At 38.6% G+C, this 21592-nt stretch overlaps 2 protein-coding genes across 15 annotated transcripts in view; one reads left to right on the forward strand and one right to left on the reverse strand.

Moving 5' to 3' along the window:
* RPL14 (ribosomal protein L14) overlaps nt 1-21074 on the reverse strand; it is a 91082-nt gene extending 70008 nt beyond the window's left edge. Inside the window, exon 1 of one of the 2 annotated variants that reach the window (XM_070726931.1) lies at nt 20734-21074. The gene's annotated coding sequence lies outside the window, so the exon portion shown is untranslated. Of the gene's footprint in view, nt 1-20381 lie in introns of both variants that reach the window. The other variant, XM_070726930.1, reaches the window with a different exon arrangement.
* Nucleotides 1-21592, forward strand: part of NOD1 (nucleotide binding oligomerization domain containing 1) — a 217983-nt gene that overhangs the window by 57971 nt on the left and 138420 nt on the right. The gene's annotated exons all lie outside the window — the stretch shown is intronic.

Below are 21592 nucleotides of genomic sequence, written 5' to 3' on the forward strand. Positions count from 1 at the left end.
TTGGCCTGGCTTGCTTTGAACAACAGGGTGCGCTATAGGCTTGGTAGTGGGCTAACTTGGCTTGTTTGGCTTTAGTGTGTTTAGCAAAATTCAGCTGGTTGCCAGTAGAGGGAGGCGGCAAGCGTATTCTAAGCTTTGGCATATTTTAACTGAGATTCAGAGTGTGACTGTTAGTACAGGGTACATGATTGTTAGGGATTGCCATTGTAAACTGCATATTGTAAACTGTCCCAAACTTGTACTTAAAGAGTTAATGTGCACTCAAAGAGTTAACTTGTACTTGAAGAGTTAATCTTCAAGGCTGTTTTGTCACTTCCTCATTGAAGCTATAAAAGCTCATTATTTTGCTCGGTCATTTCCTTTTACTTTACTTTTGCCTGAGATGGGGGAGTTGTGTTTAAGCTTCGTGCTTGTATAAGCTTTGTGCTTTTATCTATATTGTATTTTGCTTTGTGCTAATTTTGTAATTGCTCAGTGCGTATTATTCTGTATTTGCTTCATGCTTATTCTGGATTGTTTATATTTTGTTTATATGTAAATAATACTTATTTAACTAAGTCTGTGTCTTGACTTTATCACACATCCACGCTCTGTTAAAATTCTATGCTCGGTATTGTTGAAGGTTTCATAGCATAGCTAACCGAGACAAGGCTTGCTTTGGCTTGGCTTCGCTTGCTTAGGTTCGCTTGGCTTGGCTTGCTTTGGCTTGGCTTGCTTTGAACAACAGTGTGCGCTACAGGCTTGGTAGTGGGCTACAGGCTTGTTTGGCTTTAGTGTGTTTAGCAAAATTCAGCTGGTTGCCAGTAGAGGGAGGCGGCAAGCGTATTCTAAGCTTTGGCGTATTTTAACTGAGATTCAGAGTGTGACCACCAGATAGCGCTGCTTCTTTGCTAAGGCTTGGGCGCCTTCAAGTGGATTTCCACTTTGACCAGTAGATGGTACCGTTTGCTAGTAAAGGCTTAGGTGCACTGGCCCTTTAATTCCTTTGTCTAAAGGGAGCCATGTGCTGTTTTCTAGAACAAGCATTCAATTCTCAGGCATAACTTTAATATAGGCTTCTTAATGTTGTGGAGAGAGGCAAAGACTCTGAGTTCGTAGATCCACAAATAGTTGAAACAGGCAAGCACAATATCCTTTAAATGCAAATATGCCCCCCTTCTTCCCTTATGCTGAACAAATTAGAGCAATACTTTTCCAAGGCAGTAACTGGGGGAAAGAAGTGGGGGGATTTATTTTTTCTTATTCTTAAGGCTTCGGGAGGCAGTAAGATAGCATGCAGCAACCTCAGGATGAGAATTTAATTCAATTTCAATTCAATTCATTAGATTTGTATGCCGCCCCTCTCCGAAAACTTCTGGTCATCAGGAAAACAGTTATAAGACCTTGCTATTAAGTTTTAACTTTCTTGCTATTAAGAGGGAGGTTTAATCCTTTTTAGTAGGCTGATTACTTCTTTAAGGCAGCAGTGATTGCTTTGAGGGCTTGCAGCTGTGCCAGGGGACATGAATTTCATCTCTTTTTACTACCTCTTTTTACAACCTCTTTTTACTGTTTCTTTTAACAACCTCTTTTTACTGTTCTGGTATAAGCTCAACTTTTCCCAGACAGATAACTAAGCACAATAAAGTATCACAGATAATTTTATTACAGGCATTCTCACAATAACTCACAGTTATGATGCGATTCTTCTGCAGTATAATCTTTCCCATTGTGCAGGTAAAAAGAGGTTGAATTGACCCAGGCTCTAGGTGTAGCATCTACATGCTGGCTGGCTTAATGAGTGAAGACAAAGACCTGCTGGAATGTTCTCTCCAATTACCCCTCATCCCGAGTCAGAGCCAATAGGAATACAAAATGTGGTCACTTGTAAAACTACATTACCCAGAGTGCAATTTCACTACATTTCCCCTAATGCAATATCTTAAAGAAACATGCCTAAATACAGTGGTACCTCAAGATACGAACCCCTCGTCTTACGAACAACTTGTGATACGAACCCGGGGTTCAGAAAAATTTTGCCTCTTCTTACGAACTTTTTTTGAGTTACGAACCGGCGTTCGGGAGGCTGCTGGGAAGCCCCCCGGCTGTTTTAAAAGGTGACAGCCGGGCGGCGGGGCTTCCCAGCAGCCTCCCGAACGCCGGTTCGTAACTCGAAAAAAGTTCGTAAGAAGAGGCAAAATTTTTCTGAACCCCGAGTTTGGTTCGGGAGGCTGCTGGGAAGCCCCCCAGCCCGGCTGCGACCTTTTAAAACAGCCGGGCGGCTTCCCAGCAGCTTCCCGAAGCCGAACGCCAAACCCGAACTTCCGCGTTCGGCATTCGGCGACTGCTGGGAAGCCACCAGTCGGCTTCGGGAAGCTGCTGGGAAGCCGCGCGGCTGTTTTAAAAGGTCACAGCCAGGCTGGGGGGCTTCCCAGCAACCTCCCGAACCCCAAACCCGGAAGTTCGGCAAAAGTTTGGGGTTCGGGAGGTTGCTGGGAAGCCCCCCAGCCCGGCTGTGACCTTTTAAAACAGCCGGGCGGCTTCCCAGCAGCTTCCCGAAGCCGAACGCCAAACCCGAACTTCCGCGTTCGGCGTTCGGAGACTGCTGGGAAGCCCCGCCGCCCGGCTGTCACCTTTTAAAACAGCCTGGGGGCTTCTCGGCGGCCTCCCGAACGCCGAAACCGGAAGTTCGTGTTTGGCTTCGGTGTTCGGGAGGTCGCTGAGAAGCCCCCAGGCTGTTTTAAAAGGTGACAGCCGGGCGGCAGCGGTTTTTTTGCGGGTTTTTTTTTTGGTTGCATGGATTAATTGACTTTACATTGTTTCCTATGGGAAACAATGTTTCGTCTTACGAACCTTTCATCTTACGAACCTCCCCCTGGAACCAATTAGGTTCGTAAGACGAGGTATGACTGTACAGTCCAACTATCTCTGTCTCTGGGGACAGTACACTGACCAATTAACAGGCATCCTTACAAGCATTTTTAACATTTCCCTTACATCATGCTTAAGAACAGCTACAATAATCTCAGTTCCAAAGAAAGCAGCCATAAACAGCCTGAATGACTATAGACCTATTTTACTGACATATTTTAGTAATGAAGTGTTTTGAGAGACTAGTTCAACAACATCTCAGGTCCTGTTTTCCACCAAATTTTGATCAACACCAGTTTATTAATAGAAGCAACAGGTCAACAGAAGATACCCTTGCCACTGCTCTATATTTTGCACTGAGATACCTTGAGAAATCTGGGAATTACGTCAGAATGCTTTCTATAGACTATAGATCGACCTTTAATACGATCTTACCAGGCATTCTCATTGAAAAGCTGACTGACCTGAATTTCCTTCATCTCACTTGTGACTGGGTCAAACACTTCCTGATGGACCATCCACAAACAACAAGACGGATCTGCAACCTGCGGCTTTGGAGCTACATGTGTCTCTTTCATTCCTTTGTTGCAACTCCCTGTTGCTCAAAATATGTGTCACAACCACTAATGTGTGGCATGTGATTTATTGAGCTTTTTGAGCCATTTTTTTCCGGACTTCAGAATGTTTTTGATGCATGCAGAAATAAAAATGTGAGAAGAGCATGTCCAAGTGCTGCGGTTCCTCCGCAAGGGAACCCCAAATACCTGTCACCTGGGGACCCGGTCTAGTTGGAACCAGGTCGGAACTACCCTGGAGGGGCAGTGAAGAAGAGGGACTTTATCAGCAATCTGTTTGGGGTGGGCACACCCCACAGAGAACCGATCTGGGCCCCTCGACTGACGGCAGTGGAAATCGGCTTGCAAAAGCTGACCAAGTTGCGGCAGATATGAACACAAAGATCGATTGGTGTTGAAGATTGGAAGTCACCTGGAAAGAGGAACAAGGAAAAGTGCTGGAGTGATAGAAGACTAAAAGTAATACTGGTGAGTTATTTAGCCGAGTTAAAAGTTTGGGACTTTTTTCTTGCTGATTTTAAATGAGAACAAAAAGATTGGAAAAATATATATAAAGACAAAGCAGCTACTGAGCAATAATAATAATAATAATAATAATAATAATAATAATTATTATTATTATTATTATTATTATTATTATTATTACTATGTCAGTACAACACAGCAAACGAGATCACTATGCTGGATTTCGTATTTCATCACCAGTCGGGCGCTTCCCAAGCACCTAGGACTGCGCGATGTAGCGGCGAATTATGTTTGCCGATCCCAGTAAAGTGGCCTTTTGCAATTGACAGATGGAGATTTTGTCAATTCTGATGGTTTTCAAATGTCCACTGAGATCCTTTGGTACTGCGCCCAGCGTGCCAATTACCACTGGGACCACTTTCACTGTCTTATGCCAGAGTCGTTGCAGCTCGATTTTTAGATCTTCGTATTTCATTAATTTCTCTAGCTGCTTCTCCTCAATTCTGCTGTCTCCTGGGATTGCGATGTCGATGATCCATACTTTCTTTTTATCCACGATCACAATGTCTGGTGTGTTATGCTTCAGAATTCGGGCAGTCTGAAGTCGGACGTCCCGCAGTAGTTTTGCTTGTTCATTTTCAACCACTTTTTCGGGCTTATGATCCCACCAGTTCTTTGCCACTGGTAAATGGTAGTTCCGGCACAAGTTCCAGTGGATCATCTGTGCCACAGCATCATGTCTATGCTTGTAGTCAGTCTGTGCGATCTTTTTGCAGCAGCTGAGTATGTGATCGATTGTTTCATCTGTTTCTTTACAGAGTCTGCACTTTGGATCGTCTGTTGATTTTTCAATTCTGGCTTTGACAGCATTTATTCTAATGGCCTGTTCTTATGCCGCCAGTATTAGTCCTTCTGTCTCTTTTTTTTGAGTGTTCCACTTGTAAGCCATGACCAGGTCTTTTCTTTATCCACTTTGCCATTAATCTTCTCCAAGAACTGTCCATGCAATGCTTTGTTCCGCCAACTGTCCATACGACATTGAGTTACATTTTTTCTGTACTGGTCCTTTGTTTGCTTCACCTTGAGAAGCTTCCTATTGTTGACCTCCATCAACATTGACTCTTTGCTCCCCTTCACATAGTCAGCTAATGCATACTTCTCTTCTTCTACTGTCTGCTTCACTTGCAAAAGTCCTCTGCCGCCTATTTTCCTTGGTAAATACAGCCTGTCAACGTCACTGCGGGGGTATAGTGCATGATGGAGCGTCATTAATTTTCTGGTTTTCCTGTCCAGGTTGTCCAGCTCTGCTTGAGTCCAGTTCACTATGCCAGCTGTGTATCTAATGACAGGTATGGCCCACGTATTTATAGCCTTGATAGTGTTGCTACCATTCAGTTTGCTCTTCAAAATTTTTCTGGTCCTCTGGATGTACTCTTTGCTGATCACAGTTTTCACATGGCCATGCTTGATATTATCCAGTTGCAAGATGCCCAAGTATCTGTAGGCTTCTGGCTGGTGGCACTTGATGGTTTGACCATTTGGCATTTCAATGCCCTCACTTTCAGTGATTTCCCCCTTTTTCAGTGCCATTATTATTATTATTATTATTATTATTATTATTATTATTATTATTATTGTTATTATTATTATTATTATTATTATTATTATTATTATCTAATGTTATATTATTATTATTTTTTAAAAATTAAATCTTTATTAAGAAACAACTCAAAATATATATGTTTATATATTCAGACAACAAAAAGGTAGTTTGAAAGTGAGGAATATGGAAATGAATACAAACATGTGGCTTTTACATTAAACCTCTTTCATAATAGATAATCAGTGTCTTAGTTAAATAAAAAAAAAGGAAAAGAAGAATAACACATTGAGAAGGAGAGAAAAAATGAAGGAGAAGGAAAAGAGAGGGAAAAAAGGAAAAGAAAAGGAAAGAAATAATAATAATAATAATAATAATAATAAATAATTTACTATATTTGTATGTCGCCCCTCTCCGCAGACTCGGGGCGTATGTACAACAAAGACATGTCCTTTTTTATATAAATTATTTTTTAAAAAATTTATAATATAAAACATCCACAAAGCCCACAACATATAACAATGTGTTCAGTGTTTAAGTGCCTGCCACCAGACAATATTCACACCCCTCCACCAAAATGGGGGCATATTTTGTATATACCATTTTAACTCAAGAGCAATATATCTAATTACATATTATAAAGTGATTATAATTTATTCTTTATAGCTTGGTCTTGAATTCTACTGACCACATATCCTCTTACCTTGTCCCATCATCCCATCAGTTCCTGCAGATTGGTTTCATTAGGCGAATTCATCCTCTTATCCATAATCTCAAACTGAATGTGATCCACCATGTACCAATACCAGCCTAGGACTTTTACCACTTGAATGCTTTCTATCACTGCTCCTTTTATTTCTCTAAATTCTCCCATCTCGTACCTTTTGACTAACACCGCCATTTCCTTTGTAATTGTCCATTATATGTTTAACATCCTATTAATGTCCTCTTACACTTCTTTTCAAAATTTCTGCACTACCAGACATTCCCAAAACATATGCATAAATTTCCCCTTATCTTGACACTCCCAAGAAAGGGATCTTAGGATTTTGGTGGACAGCTCAATGAAGATGTCAACCCAGTGCGCAGCAGCACTAAAAAATTTTATGCCGGGCTTCATGTTACGAGCCCCAATTAAGTCAGAAATGTAAATTCAAACACACACGCTGTTGTAAACTAAACAGAAAAGCCGTTTATCCAAAATAAAGCTGTGTACATGCACTTTAAACTGAACAAATTACAGATAAAAGTCCTTGAAAGTTGCAAGAACAACAACAAAACGGATAATATCCCACATGCGCTTTCTGCAACGCTGGTGATTTATCAGCAACCCCATTAGTCTAATTGCCTGAGTAAATTACAGATAAAAGTCCTTGAAAGTTGTGAGAACAAAAACAAACGAAGTAGATCAGAGCAACTGTGAAAGCATCACAGCCAGACCTCTTCCAGTCAGTCCACAAGTTTTTACTTAGCTGTGAAATATCCCCAAGAGTCTGTGAAAAGCCAGGAACAAAATGCAAACCCGATGTCTCCTTCTCCAAATGGATAATCTCCCACATGCACTTGCTGCAACTCTGGTGATTTATCAGCAACCCCATTAGCCTAATTGCCTCAGCCACAGGTGTTCTCCCTTATCTCCGACGATACCTATGCAGTTGGTCCCTTCTAGCCATGAGCCTGTGCATTCTGGCATCTATCCACCGATCCTCCAAGTCCGATGACCCACTAGTGGGATCATTAACTAATGGGCTGGCTACATCCATCTCTCTATCTGATTCTTATTCTTCTTCCCCAGCATCTAACCTTGGCAAGGAATCCTCACTGTCCGAAGCTGATGGCAGTAAGACAAGTCTCTGGGAACCTGAGGACTCTGCTAAGCCAACATCCAAATTCCCTTCCTAATCATGCTTGGCATGATTAGGAAGGGAATTGAAAATAAGTCAGTAAATGTTGTATTGCCTCTGTACAAATCGATGGTGAGACCACACTTGGAATACTGTGTACAGTTCTGGTCACCTCACCTCAAGAAGGATATAATGGAACTGGAAAAGGTGCAAAAAAGGGCAAAAAGTAGGATCAAAGAAATGGTGCACCTCCCTTATGAAACCAGTTTGCAATATCTTGGTCTCTTCAGCCTTGAAAGACGGCGTTTAAGGGGTGACTTGATCGAAGTGTATAAAATCATGCATGGGATAGAAAAGGTGGATAGAGAAAAATTATTTTCTCTATCACACAATACTAGGACGAGGGGGCACTACCTAAAGCTCATAGGTAAGAAAGCGAGGACAAATAAAGGGAAATATTTCTTCACCCAGAGGGTCGTCAGTTTATGGAATTCACTTCTGGAAGAGGTCGTGACAACTGTCAGTCTTGATAGCTTCAAGGCAGGATTAGACAGATTCATGGATGCAAAGTATATTGGTGGTTATTGAAGCGGATGTCCATGTCCCGCCTCTATGTTGGTCGAGGCAGGCAGGATTCCCTTGAGTACCATTTGTTGGGGGTCAAGGAAAAGGGAGGGTTTTGCCTTCTCTTTCTGCTCAAGATCCCCATGTACAACAGGTGGGCCACTGTGTGACACAGAATGAGGGACTCGATGGGCTTTGGCCTGATTTAGCATGGCTCTTCTTATGTTCTTATGTCAACAAGTATTCTGCTGAAAGTATTCAAGTTGAGCAGGTGTGTGATACCACTTATGTAATATTTTCCTTCTTATTTCCCCAACTCTTGTATTCCTAATTTTCCGTATATTCTCCACCATACTCTTCATTTCTTGTACATCTACTTGTAATTCACTTTGCCACCATTTAGTCAATCTTAGATCATAGACACATCTGCCTGCCCTAACATCTTATATATATATTACTTGCTTGCATCTTGGTGCCCTCACTTTTTTCTCTTATTATTTTCTCTAACTCTATATCCTCCCTTAGTAGTGCTTCTTGGTTCTCCCTTTCATTCTAATATTTGCATATTACATTTATTTGCAACCATCTTCCCTTACCCAGCCACCATTCTATATGATTTCTACTTACCCTTCATCCTTCTCGTATACCGTATATACTCGAGTATAAGCTGACCCGAGTATAAGCCGAGGCACCAGTTTTGCCAAAAAAAAACCCTGGGAAAACTTATTGATCCGAGTATAAGCCGAGGTTAGAAAATGCAGTGGCTACTGGTAACTTATAAAAATGGAAACCAATAAAATTACATTAATTGAAACATCAGAAGATTACATGTTTTAGAATATCAATCAATCAATCAATCAATCAATCAATCAATCCAAACAGAGCTTCAGCATTAGCTGCTGTAAGGTTATCAGCATAGAAAACCCGATAGGTAGGTAGGTAGGTAGGTAGGTAGATGATAGATAGATGATAGATAGATAGATAGATAGATAGATAGATAGAAAGATAGACAGATAGACAGACAGACAGACTAGTGAGACAAGCAAAACTTGCAAAACACAGACAGCTCTTGTGGTTTTGTATCCTAAATATGCAGGTCCTATTAAGAATCAAACTCATTTTTAAAATATGTAAAATGCTTCCCCTCATACTTGTTAATTGAAACTTGCTCTCAAACCCACTTTATAAAAGGCAACTTTTATAGATCCACAAACACACTTTAGGAATTCCTGTCTAGCTCTTGCCTTATTAGTTCCTATCCAAGCAAGGACAGCAACTACCACAAAATGCCATTTTTTAAACAGTTTAAATCCTTTCAAAGGAGGGGGAGGAGAATCGGACAGCAGGGGGCCTTTTTAATCCAACTAAGGGCAATGCAGAGAGAGCAAGGAATAGTTACGGTAAACCTGTTGACAAATACACACAGGGAGTAAAAAAAAAGCCTCCTGGTTTCAGCAAGGGAAAAAAGGAGGCACTTTGGCCACACACCCACTCCTTCAAAGAAGTAGCTGGCTTTTTTCACGGTGGGGGGGAGAGGGGGCATGCACACACACACACGACCTCTAAAATTCCTCCTCCCCCTTTTTCTTTGTTGCCTTGGCTTCCCTTTCATTCACACCCCCACCCCCACGCTGCTCTAGGGCTTCCTCCCTCCTGCCGACTCAGATAGGGTTTATTTGTTGACATATACACACAGGGAGGGAGCAAGGAGTAAAAAAAAAAAAGCCTCCCGGTTTCAGCAAGGGGAAAAAAGGAGGCACTTTGGCTACACACCCACTCCTTCAAAGAGGCAGCTGGCTTTTTTCACGGTGGGGGGGAGAGGGGGCACGCACACACACACACACACACACACACACACACATTGCCCCTCTAAAATTCGTTGCCTTGGCTTCCCTTTCATTCACAACCCCACCCCCACGCTGCTCTAGGGCTTCCTCCGTCCTGCCGACTTCGATAGGGTTTATTTGTTGACAAATACACACACACACATGGAGGGAGCGAGGAGTAAAAAAAAAAGCCTCCCGGTTTCAGCAAGGGGAAAAAGGAGGCACTTTGGCTACACCCCCACTCCTTCAAAGAGGTAGCAGGCATTCTTCGCAGGGTGGACGGGCGTGCACACAAGCACACACACACAGACACGACCTCACCGGCTTCCCATTGCTTTTTCCCCCTCTCGGTTGGAGCACTTGGCTGGCTCGTTTGCTTGAGCCAGGGAGAGGAGGCACCAGCCCCCACCCCTCCCACGAGTATATACGGTAACTATTCTTAGTTATCCCTTTTCCCTTCAACTCTCCTATTAACCTACTTAGATTTGTTTCATTGTCTCTATTTATTACATATAACGATGACAATTTTGATTTATTTAATCCTATTTTCCCCTGCCATTTTTTCCAAATTTCCATAGTCCCTTTCAAGGGACTTATTAATTTATCTAGAACACTCTTGTTCCACCTTATAAAAATAATTCTCTATTCTTTATCCCATTCATCTCTTTTTCCAGTTTCACCCATTTATTTTTGAATATTTGTAGCTCCATTAATCTTTCAATTTGAAATGCATTTCTATACAGCTCCAAGCAAGGGCTTCCTCAACCACCATGTTTTTCACTAGCTATTAATCACTTTTTCCTTACTCTCAGTCTTTTATCTTCATTAACCCAGTAATTAAGTTTTTTATCCCAATCCCTTAACTTTGCTGCTGATAAACCCCCTGGCAATACCTAGAACAGATACATCATCTTGGGGACTATCATCATTTTTAATGCTGTTATTTCAGCCATTCTCCTTAACCTTTTCTCTTTCCAGGTCGTCATCTGTTTTAATATTTTCCTCCTGTCTAAGATTAACCTCCACAATTTTCCCTGGATTACTCAATAACCAAATTCCCAAATATTTAATTTTTTTAAAGTTCTAATTTCATCCCTGATTCTTTCCAGATTTCTATCTGCTCTCTCGGACCTGTATTTAAACACATAATCTCTGATTTTCCCATATTAACCGACAGTCCCGATTCCTGTTTAAACTCTTGTAAAATATTTGTTATACCTTTAATCATCTCCATTGGGGTCTGGGTCAATATAATTGCATCATCTGCAATTATATCCTACCCAGGTGTTATCTTGTCTTATCTTATTAGTTAAGATCTCTATTGCTATTACAAATAATTTTGGAGATAAAGGACATCCCTTCTTGGTGCCGTTTAATATTTTAATACTCTGCATTCTTTGTCCATTCATTCTTATATACGCTTCATTCTCTTTATAAATCTCTTTTATAATTTCACAAAATTTCCCCCCATATTTAGTTCCTTACATAATTTATATAAATAGCTATGGTTAACTTTATTGAATGCTTTATACACATCTAATTTCAAAATTCCCAATTTTCTTTTACTAATGGTAGCACGGTTCATCACATTTATTACATTTCTAATCAGTTCGCTTATTTTCCTTCCCTTCACGAATCCATATTGATCCTCTTCAATTATTTTTGGTAAAATATTTTCTAATCTATTTGCCAATATTTTCATAAATATTTTATAATCTTGATTTGCCAAACTGATCGGACGGTAAGACCCAGGCTCTCTTAAATATCAACCCATCTTTGGAATAGTAACAATTTATGAAAGCTTCCATGTCTGTGGGATATCACGATTTAACAATATATTATTCAACACTTTCCCCAAATGCGGCAACAATACATAAGTTTTATAAAATTCCCCTGTAAACCAATCTGGGCCCGGTTCTTTGGCTTGTTTTAACCCTTTAGTTACTCTAGCAATTTCATCTTGTGTAATTTCTGCATTCAAAATTTGTTTACCTTCTTCACTTACTATTTTCCCAACCTTGAGGACTCCTATCTTCACTTGCTCCTCTTTATACAAATCTTCATAATATTTCCCCATTATCTTCCCTAACTGCTCATTACCATATCTAACCACTCCACTAGAGTCTCTCAATGCTAGAATACATGATTTTTCTTTCCTCTTCTTCAGATATCTCGCCATTTGCTGCATTGATTTTGTCCCCCAGCTCTGTGTTTTTTATCGCATCATCATTCTCATCTTGTTCCATTTGATCTCATCATACATCATCAATTGTTTCTTTTTCAATTTCAATAAACTATTCCAATCTCTACTTTTAGTTACTTTTAACTGCTCTTGAATCAAATCTATTTCCCTTATCTTCCTTTCCCTCTCTCTACCCCACCTCTTCCTAATATCTGCTTCCATACATATACATTGTCCCCTCATAAAAGCCTTACATGCATCCCACACAATTGATTGTTTAATACCACCCGCATCATTAATTCTAAAATATTCAGATAACTCTGTTTGCAATTTCTCTTTATCTTGTTCACTAGCAGTTACAACTGCATTATATCTCCAAATTCTTTTATTGAGTTTCTGACCTATTTCCAATTCTGCCAATAGTGGGGCATGATCTGATAACCAAATACTTTTAATATCTAGTTTTTAAACTTGTATATTGCCCCCCCCCCCATTCATTAATATATAGTCTATGCAGCTAAATATATGATATCTTGCTGAATAATATGTACTTCTATTTGGAATATCTGCATGAAGATCCACCATATTAAGTCTGTTTAAATGTAACGTCCTATTGTTTCCAATCCCATTTGTTAATTGCATATTAAAATCTCCTGCCAAAAAAGTTGAGCCCTCCATAAAGTTATCTAACTTCCTGTTAGTATTTATTATAAAATGTTTTGTTTTTGTATTTGGGGCATAAATTGCTGCTAATGTCAGCTTCTTTTGATTTATTTTCCCTTTAACAAATATCCACCTTCCCTCTCTGTCTTTCTGAATTCCAACCTCTTCAAAATTAACCCTCTGGTGAATAAGAATCGCTGTACCTCGAGGACTTCCGGTTGTGGTGCAGTGCTGTCGCTGTGTGTTTCCCGGTTCTCCGGGTTACATCTGGCCTTTTGCGTTGATTGATTGCCCTATCGGGCGACCGCGGACCCGTAGAGCCCAAGGTCTTTGAGGGGAAGTTTACATGCATCCGGGGGTGTTCGGCGGACCCCCCCCCCGGGGGACGGGAGATCCCCCAAATCATCAACCAAAGAGATCAGCTTTTTTTTGCTGATCCGGAAGCGCTGCGCTCTGCTTTATTTTGGAAGCCGCGGTAACGACAAATACCTTGGGGGTGTTATTGCTTGCTGCAGAAGGACTGAGGACGGTTTTTGGATTGGTGGTATACGTGTTGGATTACTCCTTGCGAAAGAGACATCCCGGCTCTTTTTTGAGTCTGAAGAACGGGAGGCGGCGACTTCGATCTATGAGTGTTACGATCCCCTTGGCAAAGATGGCGACGATGACTCGGCGGAAATTACTTGAAAGCTTTTAGAATGAATTTTCGCCACGTCTATTTGTGATTCCGACTTGCCCTAGAACTATCAGCTACACTTTAAATTTTCGCAAGGAGAGAAGGTTTAAGCAACGTGTTTCGAAGGTAGGAGAAAGTTTAAACCCCCCACAACAAGAAAAATAATATTTGTCTTTGAAATAACACCCTGATTAGTTGGAAAAAAAGTAAAGCAGATAAGAGTTAAAACAGCAACCGGAAAACCCCGGCCCTATTTTTCTACCTACCATTTACCCTTCCTTTCCATACCCTTTTTTGCCTTAATCTTCATTACTTTTTATCTCCCCCCTTTAATATTAAATAAATAAAGTTTGCTTACTTTTGAATCTCATACATAGATAGATATTTTTGCTTTTTTTTTTTTTCCTCACTACTATTATTCTTTTTCTTTTTGGACATCTTTGCATATATTGGATTACTTTTGGATACTTTTGGAAATTGGAAATTGAGATTGAACAACTTGGACATTTTGATATTAGGACACTTGAATATTGGACATTCATACATCCGGAACTTTGGACAATCTGCTAGTCCTCTACTGTCACCCTCCCTGGAACTGGAACTTCGTCACTAAAATTTATTTCATCAACTACAAACAAAAGTCTTAACAAAATCATTGACCTTACTCTTTGAATTTATACCCCACCAATATCTTTCTATCAAACTCTTAATATAACTGAACCGAACTGTACCGAACTTGATCAATTTAATAGCACCATATTGTTGGAACACGATCCCTTTGATCTGGATTGATTTGGATTGAATTTTGCTTTTCTTTTAATTTACTTAAATCTCATTTTGATATCTTTGGACTATATATACTGACAAAACCTCCTTATCCAATTGTGTAATACATAAATTATTGTAATATTTACTCTAGCTACTGAACTATTTATATAGATTATATTAAGATAGATTGTACTATATTTAGGTAGAATATACTGATAGATTACTTTGAGTTGATAGCTTTACTTTATATTAACATTAAACTTTAGACTTTATTATTATTTATCCTTAATTAACTTTAAATAACAAATAGTAACTGGACTTCTTTTTGATTCTATAACTTATAGTAATTTAATGTTTTAAGATTTATCTGATTTAATCAACTTAACTGATTCAACTGATTTAAACCCTTAATAGAGTAACCCCCCGATTGATTGACTGTCTTTCCCCTTATACTGAATATCGAATAATTGTGCTACTGAATTATTACTTCCTCCCATTTTCTCTCCCCTTCCTTTTCTTTTCCATACATTGAGATATTACTAATGGAGTCATACTGATTTAGATGCTATTTTATTGATAATTTGAACCCTAAATATAAACTTTCTTTCTCTTGCTACTTTTTAAGTGTAACAAATTCTGATATTCTCTTAACAACTCTCTACTAACTGTACTTTTAAAAAACAAAAACAAAAAAACCTTTACTACACATACTGCAACTTTCTATACCATCTTAATCACTCTAACTTTATCACTTCCGACAACATTACATACATTCCTCTACACCACATACATTCTTTTACTATATCATACACACTATCTATATACTGTTCTAATGACCTCTCCTTAATACAAAAATGTCTACCTCAAATCAACCAACCCTAATGAAATCTTGGAAGAAAAACCCCAATCAGCCTGCAACACCAAACTCAACCCAGCAACGTTCAGCTGACTTGTCAGACAAAACACCTCTCCAACAACAAACACAGGAAATTCCCAATATATCACTAAACGCTTTATTGGAGAAGATGAACAAAATGCAAGACACATTAGATATTAATTTTGAATCTATAAAGGGAACGATGGGAGAAATGAAACAAGACATCAAGAAAATTCAAGAACATGCGGGTCACCTTGAGGAGCGAACGACCAAATTGGAAGACCAAATGGAAGTCGTTTGTGAAACAATTACCAAGAATACAGAAAAAATAAATAATATTGAAGAATTAACCAATAGGATGGATACCAAATTTCAGTTTTCAGAAGCGAAGGCAGAATATACCAACAAATCCCTGGAAGAGTCCCTTATGAACCTGGAGCTCGAGAAATCAGCCTTTTTTTTGCGTTTCCAAAATATCATAGAAACCGATCAACAAGACCTTCCTCACACGGTGGCGACAATAATAGCTAAAATCATTGATAAACCAACGGACGAAATTTTAGCACAAATGGACGAGGTATACCGGCTTACAACATCATACGCTAGACGAAACAGACTTCCACGAGAGGTCCATGTACGTTTTCTCAGAAGGAAATTCAGAGACGAAATTTACAATGCCTCTAAGGATAACCCAGCTATCCATCAAGGTCGAGACATAGTAATCCTACGCCAAATCCCAAAGCGGGTAAGGGAGAAACGCAAACCCTACCAAACGCTAGCCACCAAATTAAATAAAGAATCTATACAGTTTAGGTGGATGATACCAGAGGGAATGACGATTACGCTTCTGGATAAAAAATATAAAATTTCCACTCCTGAAGATGCAAGAGACTTCTACGCCCACATCCTGAAGATGGATCAGTCTGCCCTTAAGGAATTCGACACTAGAGATACTCCCCGAAATGAAGAAGCTACCTCTGATGACAATCTGATAAACAATGATCAAGAATTACAAATTCAGAATGACGAGTCAAGCAAACATGGACCAGTTACCCGGGCAAGAGCTGAGGCAAGAAAGGAGAAATTTAAGGAACCAACACCACAACAATAGACAACCCCAAATCACACTATTCTCAACAAACATAAATGGTCTGAACTCATATAAAAAGAGACAAAAAATATTCCATAAACTATTTGAAAACAACTATGATGTAATCTCACTACAAGAAACCCACATTAAAAATGAAGATACTACTCTTTTGGCTATGCCCAACCTTAAAATTAAATCTGAGTTTGAATTCTTTTGTGCTTCCGCCTCCGAAAAAAAGAGAGGCATAGTTTTATATGTTAAAAAATTTTATTCTCCAACATTAATATATACCGATGAAAATGGTCAATTACTAATTGTGCAAATAACTTTACAAAATAAAAGAACAATAAATATAATATCAATATATGCACCATCTGTTAGACAATCTTCCTATTTTAAAAATCTACACAAAAAAATATTAGAATTAGATTTAAACAATTTTGTAATAATTGGAGATTTTAACGCAATAGTTGATGTAAACAAGGATTATAAAGGTAACTCCAAGTGCCGTACTCGTAACATTATTCCCTCTACCTTTCAACAAATAATTTATGAATATGCCTTAAAAGACATTTGGAGATACTTTTACCCTAACTCTATACAATATACCTTTTTTTCTCCCCCCCATCGAACCTGCTCACGTATTGACATGGCTTGGTCTAATACAGAAATCATAAATCAAATAATTGATGTTCAAATACTCAATGCAACTTGGGCAGACCACAATCCTCTCCTACTTACAATAAAAGACAATACTTACAATATTCCGCATAGATGGTCGATGTACTCAACAGTGATAAACCAAAAACAATTCCAGCATAAAATACAGAATGATATCCCCCTTTTCATCCAAATTAACTTCAATGGCGAGATACCCAACGAAATAGCGTGGGACGCCACTAAAGCATATATACGCGGTATTTACATTTCATATACGGCAAACAAAAACAAAGAAAAATATGCGCAACTTCAAAAACTAAACATCTCTCTTCAAGAAGCAGAAAAGCTACTTTGCAATGATCCTAAAAATAACACAATTCTATTAGAAATAAATACGATCAAACATCAAATAAATTTAATAACACAACAACACATTGCTCAAAAGGTTAAAAATGCGAAACAAACATACTTTGAATCGGCCAATAAACCAGGACGTTGGCTTTCTCTCAAACTAGCCCATCAAAAATCCGACAGAAACATAGACACTTTAGTTGACCCTTCTGGACAATTGAAAACGACCAATTCTGATAAAAAACAAATTATCCAAAACTTTTATCAACAACTCTATCAAGTCTCAAATTTGGATGCCGATTTAATATCAAAATATTTACAAACAAATGAACAAACAAATATGATAACAGATGACCAAAGAACTCTTCTAAACAAACCAATTTCTATTTCGGATATTGAGGCTGCAATAAACAAACAAAAAAACAATAAAACTCCAGGACCAGACGGAATCCCATCTGAATTTTATAAATATCATATTGATATAATGGCACCCATACTCTTAGACATCTATAACAATGCGCTCTCACATGCAAAACTGCCCACGTCCTGGTTTGAATCCTATATAACCCTTATCCCTAAAGACATTGAAAATAGACATCATTTGGAGAATTACAGACCGATTGCATTACTTAATACTGACTACAAAATATTTACATCAATAATTGCGGACAGACTAAAAAATATACTAAACAAAATTATCCATTCTGACCAAAACGGATTCCTTCCGGGAAGAAACATTTCCACGAACACAAGAACTATACTAAATGCCTTGGAATACTATGACAAAAACTATGACAAAGCAGCTGCATTAGTATTTATGGATCTCAAAAAAGCTTTTGACAGTCTTCAATGGCACTATCTTATAAACCAAATTAAATACATGAATTTCGGCTCCAAATTTCTCAATCTAATTAAAACTATTTATTCTACCCAATCGGTCAAAATTCTCTTTAACAATGATATTACCAACACAATTACTATAACTAAGGGTGTACGTCAAGGATGCCCTCTGTCCCCACTCATTTTTATTCTGGCCATCGAGACCTTTCTCAAAACTATAAGAAATAACTCACAAATTCACGGTATTATGATTAAAAAAGAACATTACAAATTGCAGGCCTTTGCGGATGACATTGTATTCATCCTACAAGATCCAATCCGAACAGCACCCATTTTATTTGACGAAATTTACAAATTTGGTGAAATATCTGGCCTGCAAATCAATAAAAATAAAACTCAAATTTTGACAAAAAATATGATACCAAAAGAGATAATTACCTTGGAAGAATTAATTAAAATAAAGACCACAAAAAAAATTAAATACTTAGGAATTTGGATGACTTCGAATTATGCTACGATCAAAAAAGACAATTACGAACGATTAATTAAAGAAATACAACAAGATCTTAACAGATGGTCAAAATTAAACTTATCTATTATGGGGAAAATAGCCGCCATAAAATCAAACATTCTTCCAAGGTTTCTTTATCTATTTCAAGTTGCTCCAATAAATTTGAATAAAACCTTTTTCAATACTCTTCACAAACAAGTAAAGAAGTTTATTTGGACCAAGAAGAAGGCCAGAATAAAACTGAAAAACCTTCAAGACCTTAGATCCAGGGGTGGACTTGGACTTCCAGATTTTTATATGTATTATCAAGCTACCATTTTAACCATGATTAAAAATTGGATTACGCTCCAAAATACAAGACTCCTAACTTTGGAAGGATTCGATCTTCTTGCTGGGTGGCATACTTTCTTGACAGCAGACTACCATAAAATACCTAAATACTTCAAAAATCATTACTTACGTAAAACACTAATAACAATCTGGTTTACTATTAAAAAAAATTATTACACCTCAATACCAAAATGGATATCCCCCAATGAAATACTAATTTTTCCCAATCTTTTCTCGCACTCTAAAATTCTGAGATACCAACAACTACTCGACGAATCAGAGGCTCTTATCCCTAAACAACAACTGAACAATCAAGGAATTAATATAGACTGGTTAACATATTTACAAATTAAATTAAAATATGAACAACATAAAAAGCAATTTGGATTTCAAAATAATAATGTAATAGACACGATTCTTTTCGGCCCCTCTACAAAAATGATCTCAAAATTGTACAACTATTTACTAATCCAAGAAAATCCTGAAGAGCAAGTGAAATCCTGTATGATAGCTTGGGCTCAGAATTTTGGATATACGATTAACCTAATTGAGTGGGAGAAAACATGGACATCAAATTATAAAATGACAACGGCAATGTCTTACAAGGAGAACCAAATTAAAATGTTTTATCGTTGGCATTTACCCCCAGCAAGAATATCCAAAATGTTTCCCAACTTTTCACCGATCTGCTGGAAGTGCAAGACCAAACCTGGAACTTACTACCACACATGGTGGACATGCCCAATTGCACAAAAATATTGGACAACAATTCAATCCCTAATCGACCAAGTCATGTCAATCAAATTACCACTCAAACCCGAGCTTTATCTTTTAGGTATATTTAGACAAAATCTTACCAAGACACAAAAATATCTTATACTACAAATTATAACTGCAGCCAGAATATCATATGCCTCTCTTTGGAAATCTGATCAAATACCGTCTTTCTTTACAATAATTACGAAAATTAATGAATGTGCTGAAATGTCTAAAATAACAATGGAAGCACAAAACAAAAAAGATTCAGAATACTATGAAGTATGGGATAATTGGCATAAATGGGTTTCTCAGAAAAAATACAAAAAACTTTTATTGTAAAATTCATACTCTATCACATCCCAAAGTACCTTCAACACTTAAATTAATATTAAAATAAATTAGAAAAGAAGCACCAAAAACTAATTCAATTTGCAACAAGAAAATATATTAAATCTCTTTTTATCTGTCTTCTAACTAACTCAACACTCACTATAAACGTATTAACTACCTTTAAAATATCTAATCTTTATATACACCCATTATATCACCTATATACTCCCCACACTACAGCTAAACAAAAGTCGTCTATAAAAACGTCTGCATTAAATGCAGATTCTTCTCTCTCTCCCTTTCCTTTCTTTTTTTTCTCTTTCCTCCTCCTTCTTAACTGTTAGAATTGTAATGCTTATATATACTAAGAAATACGACATTTGAGTTATTTCCAAATATAAATATTAAGACTAGGAAAGTAAGAGTTATTACATTCCCTTTAAGACACTTGTGTATTACAACTCACATGTATTATAACTTTATTATAAATGTTTTGTTTTTGAATTCTCCCTCCCCTCCCTACTCTACCCCATCCCCCAACCCTTCGTTCTGTCCCCCTTCCCCCCAATCCTTTTCCTTGTTTTTAATTATATTTGTAAATAAATAAAGAATCGCTGTACCTCTAAGGATGTTTTCTTCCTTTTTCTTTCTCCTTGGGCTTATGCAATAGTGCTGAGTCACAGTTCAGTCTCTGACAGTCTCTTTCAGTAAGGGAACAGTGTTGTAGGTTTAATAGGAAATCAAAGTTCAAAGTTCATAGTTTTTTGTTTTTTAACAACTGGAGCAACAATGCAAAGTCAATACACAGTCAAAAGCGAGGTAGAGAAAAGGGATTAAAGGGATTAAACAAAGGGGAGGAGGTGAAAGGGAAGGTAAAAAAGATAAGGAGTATATAAAGACCTCCGATTTTGTAGCTTGTCACCGACTCGATTCATTCTAATCCACTTAAATCTGTATAAAACTTCTTCTTACCATCAAGACATCCAAAAACTTCCTCTCCCCAACTGTTGTATATCACACGTTGTTTCCAATCTATCACTGCATTAATCACAAACGGAGTCCAGCGGAAAAGTCCAGATGGTATATAGTTTTCACTCACACATCCACTCGAACTGCCTAATCTTGTTTGTTCTCTGCCGTCATCAGCCAGTTAAACAAAATCGCAGTCACCGCTTTTTCTCAGAGGTTTTGGCACTCTTCTTTAACAATGCAAAGCACACAACAGGGGGTCTTTCATTTGCTACTATCCAGAAACAACAATCGAGCAGATGCCTGGCGTCTTGTCAACGGCAGTGCTTCCGAGAGAGAGAGAGAGAGAGAGAGGGAGGGAGGGAGGGAGGCTAACTGTCTCTCCTTTGCAAATGAACCAAGCCAGCCCCTTCCCTTCTCCTCCCCCCCCTGCCGCCAAATTTGTACTGAGAGGCGCCGTGGCCGCCTTTTTCTCCGGGTTGGGGCAGTACCTCTCCTCAAGAGCCCCGAGATAGAGCTGCTGGGCTCCGCCGCCCCCTTGACACACCCGGCATCTTTGCCCGAGGAGGAGAGAGCATCTGAGGGACAGGCGAACGCGGGTTTCTCCGTCAGTCATATACACACAGAGGAGAAGGAGGGCAAGAGAGAGGTGGAGAGAGGGGAAAAAAGAAACAGGGAGAAAGAGAGGAAGGGAAAGAGAGAGGGAGGAGTGTGTGTGTGTGTGTGTGAGAGAGAGAGAGAGAGAGAGAGACACAAAACCACAGATTTCCCTTCCGCATCTGCGTGCCAGCTTCGCCTCCCTCCACCTGATCCTGGGCAACCCCAACAACTCTGCTCGGCTTCTCCGTCTGTCATACACACA

This window comes from Erythrolamprus reginae, chromosome Z (assembly GCF_031021105.1).
Source record: "Erythrolamprus reginae isolate rEryReg1 chromosome Z, rEryReg1.hap1, whole genome shotgun sequence".
NCBI lineage: Eukaryota > Metazoa > Chordata > Lepidosauria > Squamata > Dipsadidae > Erythrolamprus > Erythrolamprus reginae.